Below are 8,423 nucleotides of genomic sequence, written 5' to 3'. Positions count from 1 at the left end.
GTCTTGGAGAGGCATGCTGAGATGCCGGTCTTGGTGTTTGATCATCCGACTTTAGGATAATGTAGCGCTTATCCCAAAGGATGTAGCCATGAATGGCTTCTGCTAGTGTCCTCTCCCCATCTCCTCTAGGAATATCAAGCTCGAGCATCTCCCAACCCAGGAACACCTGCTCCACGCCAACTCTTGTGTATCCTGGCGGAATTTGCTGCCCGTGGTACACGTCGCCTGGTTGGGTTGGTATGGCGGTACCGTACGCAATAGTGAATATTAAGTTCTTAATGGCAGTCTGCAGGTCACAAGGTGTCCGCTGGGTGATCTCATCCACTAGAAATCGCTGCGGGGCCGTCGCTTCAACTGCGGCCTGGATCCCCGTTGGCTCGACGACGGCGACGTCTGTGGAAGCGCAGCTGCTTTTCCGATGAGACAGATGATCGACTGCGACATTAGGCTCTGGAGGCACCATTTGCGCTTGCTGTTGCTGGCTCATTGCTATGGCCACTTGGCGTTGAACCTCTTCCTCCAGTCTTTGATCGTGTGACATGAGCCGTTTCTCTAGCCTTCGCAAGTGCTCCCGCTCATCATTCGTTCTTCATTGCCGGCTTCTATATGATTCAATGTAATCCCTGAAGCCATACTTCCACGGAATCATGCCTTTGCCTCTTGTGTGGCCCGGATGCTCTAGAATTCCAAGGGCGTAAGTCAGCTCGTCCCTCTCTCTATCCGGCTGGAATGTTCCCTCGGCCGCTGCTTGTATGGCCTTCTGTAGTCTCTGGGCTGCTCGCTGGATGTTTGGCCCATAGACGCAGTCACCAGTCAATGCGTCCAAGCTTCCCCCGTGACCATAAAACCAGGTCCTTGACCTTTCAGGCCAATTCATGGTCGCAGGTTGGATGCCTCTATCAAGCAGATCCTGCTGCATCTTCTCCCATTTGGGTATTGCAAGCTTGTAGCCTCCTTGGCCTAGAGTGTGATGGTACACTTTCTTCAAGGCGTTGTCTTTGGCCTTCTGCACCTTCTGAAGCCCAAGCTCTGAAGACTTGTATTCCACAAATGCATCCCAGTGACCCCTGAGCTTTTCGAGCTCGCCGGTAAATACGGGTGTGGTCCCGGTCTTGATATATTTCTTCGTCAAAATTTTCTTGAATGATTGCAGCTGTTCGGCCATCTTACTCAGGGTCTAGCACTTGCATATCTCTTCGGATTCAGCTGGAACCGTGAAGTTTTTCTTAAGCTCCCGCCAGCACCATTCTTTTTCTCTTTCGGGTACCGCATCCCGTTCCTCGCTTGGATTGGAAGCTTTCCAGAGCCTAAAGCTGATCGGGATGTGGTCCCTGACAATACATCCGGATTGTCTTATGAATTTTTTGGCGGCAGCTTCTGGAGCGATCGGTTTGCTATCTGGACCAACTTCCGTTATAATGAACCGCCCTTCCAGTTTTTTTGTCGGGCCTCGCTTCGTCTTTTTCTGCTGCGACGATGATCCAGACGGCTATAAAAAACATTCATAGTATTCATATAAATTCAGATGAAAATATGATTTTCACTACAAATAAGTATAGTTTTTTTAGGGTTACAAATAAGTATAGTTGTGATATGTACATTAGCACTTTGTTCACCAGCAGCGTCATCCTGAATAGATGGTGGCTCAATTCCCTCACCGGACATATTCAAATATATGTCGATATTGCTGCCATCATCAGCTTGTTCAGGGACATCTCCTTGACCTTCGGCAATCATATTCAACAGGAACTGTTCGTCTTCTGCGTCTGTATGTCACGGGTCCATCGTAACTAAAATATGAATACAAATAAAACCCTTAAAAAAATTCTCTAAATAATCCACATATTAGCGAGCATTTGACTAAGTACCGATCGATGGACGAGGTCGAGTAATATTCTCTAAGTAATTCAAGAAATAAACTTGCCTTCCTCAAACTGCTCCTGCTGCTTGAAGTGTCCCGTAGAAGGTGGCTCCTGGTACTCCTCCGACTGCTCAACGTCTACTCACGATCGCAACGCCAAAACAAAGTCCAGCACATACACATATATGCAAACAAGGCAAAAACTAAGAAACAGTACAACAATACATAAAAATAGCAAACAAAACTGAGCTAGAACTATTCTATGCGTTACAACGATCGCATGGACATAAAGAACGCCTAAAACGGAGCTAGAATGCGAAATCTAGGGCTAAAACAAGGTCCAGGGACTAAACTACGAGAAAACTAGAACTACAGGGGGTTCTGCGCAAAAACTAGGGACCTAAACATAATTAAAGGTTAGATCTAGGGTCTAACATGCAAAAAGATAGGGGCTGGACTGCGGACCCAACAATTGGAAAGCTCAGGGGGTTCTGTGAAAGATTCTGGGCTGATCTGGAATTATTTTTGAACTAACGTGGACTGCGGGTTAATTCAAGAAAAAGCTAGGGACTCTTTAGCAAAATTTCCATGCCGAACCAGTACCAAGGGTTCCGGATTGTCAGATCGCGATCGAACGGCTCGGATCATAACAGTTCAGGATCTAATCGTGAGCGTTGGATGCGGATCGGGCGGCCAGGGCTCATCGGGGCGCGGGTCGGCGGCGAGGCTCGTCGGAGACAGAGCTCCCGTGGCGGGGTGCCGCTGGAGTTGGCCAAACTCGGTCCTCTGGGCTGGGATTTGAGCGGGAAAAGGGCCAGGGAGGCTCAGTGCGGCACGCGTAACCCACCTGGGGTCACAGCGGGGCTCACCGGGGCGCGGAGCAGCGGGCACAGCTGCGGGGGCGGATCTGCGGCGGCGGGCTCACTGGCAAGCACGTTCGCACGCAGTTCTGGGTGCGGGAACTGGGCAAAAGGGCGTGTGCGTGTGCGCAGTGCAAGGGTGATGCGAAACCGGGTCGGTGCGGTGCTGTGCAGGGCCGCAGGGGCATGGCCGCGGTGGAGCAGCGGCGGTGGAGCGCCGGTGTTCGCGTTCTGGCTGCGGGGTAGCTACGGCCTACCGGAACTGGCGTAAAAAGGATCAGGGAGGCAACATGGTGCTCACCGAGGGCCTGAAGTGGAGGATGCTGCAGTGCAGGATGGCCGGCGTCGAGATCCGGCGGCGGTGCTCGACAGAGCTCGTGGGTGTGGTCGTTGTAGGACGGCTCCGGGCTTCTGATCCCCACGAGCGGGTTCTGCGTCGCGATGCGAAGCCAGTGAGGTGGTCAGCGCGGCTGGGGGGACACCGGTGGCGAGGAAATTCCATGATGGAGTGGAGGCCGGGGCGGCGAAGACGAGGTGGCACGGGGGAAGGACAGCGGCGCACCGGTGAGAGGCCTGGCGGGGTCGTCGTCCAAGGCGGCCGGGGCGTGGAGGCGGCGGAGCTCAGGCGGCGCTCGGGGATGGTGGGGGACGTCGACGGCGCTCAGGGACGGCGGCGGAGCAGATCAAGAACTGTGCCCAAGTGTTGGAAGAAGGTGGAGGAAGAAGGGATATATATAGGGGTCCCCCCTTTTGTCCCGGGTGAAGCCACGACCTGGGACAAAAGGCCCTTTTGTCCCGGGTCGTGGCTTCACCCGGGACAAAAGCCCCCCCTTTTGTTTTTGGGCGGGCCGGGAAAAATCCTAGCCCGCGGCCCACCTTTAGTCCCGGGTGGATCTACCACCCGGGACAAAAGGGGCCCGTTTTCCCTCATTCCCGCCAAATCTTATGTTTGTTTTTGTTTCTTTTTACTTTTCTTTTAAAATAGGCTTTCATTTGTTAATTCAGTTTATAAAATTATGATTCCAAAAATTATGGAACAAAATTTCTTATCTCTATATAAACTTGATACACGCAACAAAAATAATTAATTTTCATTCAAGTGATTGGGTCAACGAAATATCTTACTTTTTTGAAATCATATTTGTTATTTTGATCATGCAAAAATATATTAGGTGAACAAATTTTTTCAAACTGTTGCTTTTCGACAGAAAGTGGATTCTATCACGATATTAATGTTTAAAAAGTGAATTTTACATAAAATTAAGCAATTTCATGATATTAATGAGTAGTGTGTGAGTTTGAGAGATAGTGTGTGTGTTAGTGAGATTATGTGTGTTAGTGAGAGAGTATAGTGTGTTAATGTGAATGTAATTTCATGAAATAAATAAAATTAGTTGAGTAATCCATTATTGAATGAAAATTATAATTGAGTCTGGTAATTAAGTGAAAAATATAAAAAATAATATATATAACACATAAAGTATAATTGTATAGTACATATATAATAAAAGTATTCGAATTGTGATTACGTTTTTATACAATAATATAAAATGATTCAAGTACATGAAGGCTTAGCGGTAAAAGACTTTCTCTTCACAAATGTCCTTTGATTATGATCACAGCGCAAGTATGGATTATCATCATTGGCTAGCAGGATGCATGGGTCAACATTTACTTCGAAAAGTGGAATGGCAATAAAATTATTATATTCTTCTAACAAGTCTGTCTTGTCCTCCACTCCAACGATGTTTCCCTTTCCTGATAGAACTATGTGTCGCTTAGGCTCATCCTTTTGCTTGTTTATCCCCTTCTTTGGCTTGCTGGACATGTCCTTAATGTAGAAAACCTGAGCGACATCCTGGGCTAGGACAAATGGCTCGTCTCTATAATCAAGATTGTTGAGATCAACTATTGTCATCCCATACTTATATTTTGTTACCCCTCCTCCAGATAGCTTAACCCATTGGCAACGAAATAGAGGCACCTTGAAATTGGGACCGTAATCCAGCTCCCATATCTCTTCAATGTAGCCGTAATATGTGTCCTTTTTTCCATTATTGTCCGAGACATCCATACGAACACCGCTGTTTTGGTTGGTACTCTTTTTATTTTGGGCTATCGTATAAAATGTGTTTTCATTTATCTCGTACCCTAATTATGTTAAGATATTCCAAGATGGTCCACTAGCCAATAAGAACAGTTGTTCACTTATATCCATGTTATGTATTAGATGCTTCCGCAACCAGCTGCAGAAGTGTTCATGTGCTCACGTGTAATCCATGCCTCAGATTTTTCCGGGAAATTGGAGAGCAGAATTTTCTTGTATTCCTCGATATATGGGTCAACCAAGGATGATTGTTGAAGAACCGTATAATGCGCTTTCTTGAATGAGAAATCATCTGTGCAAACATAAGATTTCTTTCCTAATGTACCCTTTCTAGTTAGTCTCCCCTCATATCGCATTCAGGGACTCCAATCGGTTTAAGGTCATCAATAAAGTCAACAAAAAAGTCAATGACCTCCTCAGTTCCGTAGGCACTGGCGATGCTTCCTTCTAGACGAGCTCGATTACGAACACATTTCTTGAGTACCCCCATAAACCTTTCGAATGGGAACATGTTGTGTAGAAATACTGGTCCGAGGATATCAATCTCCTTCATAAGGTGCACTAGAAGATGTGTCATGATGTTGAAGAAAGATGGTGGAAATATCAGCTCAAAGCCAACAAGACATTGCACCACATCATTTTGCAGCTTTATCAAATTCTCTGGGTCAATTATCTTTTGAGAAACTGCGTTGAGGAAGGCACATAGCTTCACGATGGTTAACCGGACGTTATCAGTCAGAATCCCCCGTAGCACAACCGGAAGAAGTTCGGTCATAAGCACATGGCAGTCATGGGACTTGAGATTTGTAAATTTCTTCTCTGCCAAATTTAAGATAACTTTTATATTGGATGAGTATCCAGATGGAACCTTTATACTGCTCAAGCAGTCAAACATGGTTTCTTTCTCTTCCTTGCTAAGAGTATAGCTGGCAGGACTTAAGTATTGTTGTCCATTATCTCGCTGTTGTGGATGTAAGGCATCTCGTTCTTCCATACGTTGAAATTCTTGACGTGCTTCTACTGTATCTTTTGTCTTTCCGTACACTCCCAAGAATGCTATCAGGTTGACGCAAAAATTCTTCGTGAGGTGCATCACATCAATTGCATGACGAACATCTAAGACTTCCCAATATGGTAGCTCCCAAAATATAGATTTCTTCTTCCATATGGGCGCCATTCCGTTTTTGTTCGGAACAGGTTGGCTACCAGATCCCTTTCAAAAATAACTTCTAGATCTTTTATCATGTTGAAGACGTCTTTACCACTACGGTGCATCGGTTTTGTTCGGTGGTCGGCTTGGCCTTTGAAATGCTTGCCCTTCTTTCGTACCGTATGCCTGATGGGAAGAAACCGACGATGACCCATGTATACAACCTTCTTACAGTGAGTCAATCATATATTATCGGTATCATCTAAACAGTGTGTGCATGCTTTGTATCCCTTGTTCGAATGTCCTGACAAGTTACTAAGAGCAAGCCAGTCATTGATCGTTACGAACAGCAATGCTCGTAGGTTGAAGTTTTCCTGTTTGTATTCATCCCACATCCGTACACCTTCATCGCCCCAGAGCAATAAGAGTTTTTCAACCAATGGTCTTAGGTACATATCAATGTCATTTCCGGACTGCTTTGGACCCGGGATAAGCACTGGCATCATGATGAACTTTCGTTTCATGCAGAGCCATGGTGGAAGATTGTACATACAAAGAGTCACAGGCCAAGTGCTATGACCACTGCTCATCTCACCAAAAGGATTCATGCCATCCGTACTCAAACCGAACCTTATGTTTCTCGCATCCAAATCAAATTTAGGGTACGTTCTATCTATTTTTCTCCACTGCGACCCATCAGTGGGGTGTCTAAACATCGAGTCTTTCTTGCGTTCCTCTTTGTGCCATCGCATCAACTTAGCATTATCTTTATTTCTAAACAGACGCTTCAAACGTGGTATTATAGGCGAATACCATATGACCTTCGCAGGAACTCTCTTCCCGGGAGGCTCCCCGTCGACATCTTCAGGATCATCTTTTCTAATCTTGTAACGCAATGCACTGCATACGGGACGTGCATCCAAATTCTCGTACTCGCCTCGGTAGAGGATGCAGTCGTTGGGGCATGCATGTATCTTTTGCACTTCCAATCCTAAAGGGCAAACACGTTGTTTGGCTTCATATGTTGTGGTAGGCAATTCGTTGTCCTTAGGAAGCATTTTTTTAACAAGTTTGAGTAATTCACCAAATCACTTGTCGGATACACCATTTGTCGCCTTCCATTGCAGCAACTCCAAGGTGGTGCCAAGTTTCTTCAATCCATTTTGACAATCTGGGTACAACAACTTACGGTGGTCCTCTAACAACTTCTGGAACTTCAACCTCTCCGTTTCACTCTCACAGTCTGCCTGCACATTGTGCAATACCTGCCCCAGATCGTCGCTGGGATCATTTTCTGCTACATCTATTTCGGGCTCTTCCATGGGAATATCGTCATCGAATGCACCGATTCCAGCTTTCCCGGGAAAGTGGTCGTCAAAATCTTCTTCTTCATTGTCTTCCATGGTAACCCCCTGTTCTCCGTGCTTCGTCCAACAAACATACTTCTCCATGAAACCATTTGCGAAATTGTGGCTGTGTAGGATTCTTGAAGATGAGTAATCCTCGTTATTGTTGCAATGAACACACGGGCAGCACATAAAACCATTCTGCTTGTTTGCCTCAGCCACATACAAAAAAATAATGCAGGCCATCAATGAATTCTTTCGAACGTCGGTCAGCATTTTACATCCATTGCCGGTCCATCTGCATTTTAAATAAATCGATTTGAATTCTTTACACGTATCGAATAAATAAAATATATCAAACCTAAATTAAACTAAATGTAACATAACATGAATAATTAAAAGATCTGCAATATCCATCATACATCTTGATTAATTAAAAGGAGTACTTAATCCATTACAGAACTTAACAAAGGAGTACTATACATGAAACTTAAAAATTCGGACAACAACACATAGGTTTTCAACCGTCCTTATATTGGAACGCAAAATGCTCTAACGGATTTCTTGCTGGCGCAGAAGAAGATGGCGGAGCTGAAACCTCCGAGTTTGGTGGTGACGAACCGTAACGCCGCAATAAATCCTCAAGATCAAACGGAGGTTCCTCTCCCCTTGCCATGCATTCTCTATATTCTTTTTCCAAATAACGGAGCGCTGCCCTATGAAAAGCACTAGGTTTTTTGGACCGACGACCTACTCGATTTGCGCCCTTCTCTCCAGATGGACAACGATCACCCCCATCGGCGCCACTCCCTCAAGCTGTTGAAGCCATATTTTACTGAAAAATACCTTTATTTTTCACAAAATTATAAATTCTTACAATTACAATGCAAATATTATTTACTATTACAATTACAATGATCAGATTAATAACTCTTGCAAATAACAATGAAATCATATAAAAAAGATGAAATGTATCATTAATTGAAAGAAATCTCTATAACTTCTAATTACTTTGACACCCTTCAGTTCCAGGAGTACACTCTTTTCAATATCCAGAAACCCTCTAGAAGAAAAAAAAACATTTATTTCTGAAAATGTA

This window comes from Panicum virgatum, chromosome 4K, assembly GCF_016808335.1.
Source record: "Panicum virgatum strain AP13 chromosome 4K, P.virgatum_v5, whole genome shotgun sequence".
In the NCBI taxonomy this organism is placed as follows: domain Eukaryota; kingdom Viridiplantae; phylum Streptophyta; class Magnoliopsida; order Poales; family Poaceae; genus Panicum; species Panicum virgatum.
This window is presented reverse-complemented; position numbering follows the sequence as displayed.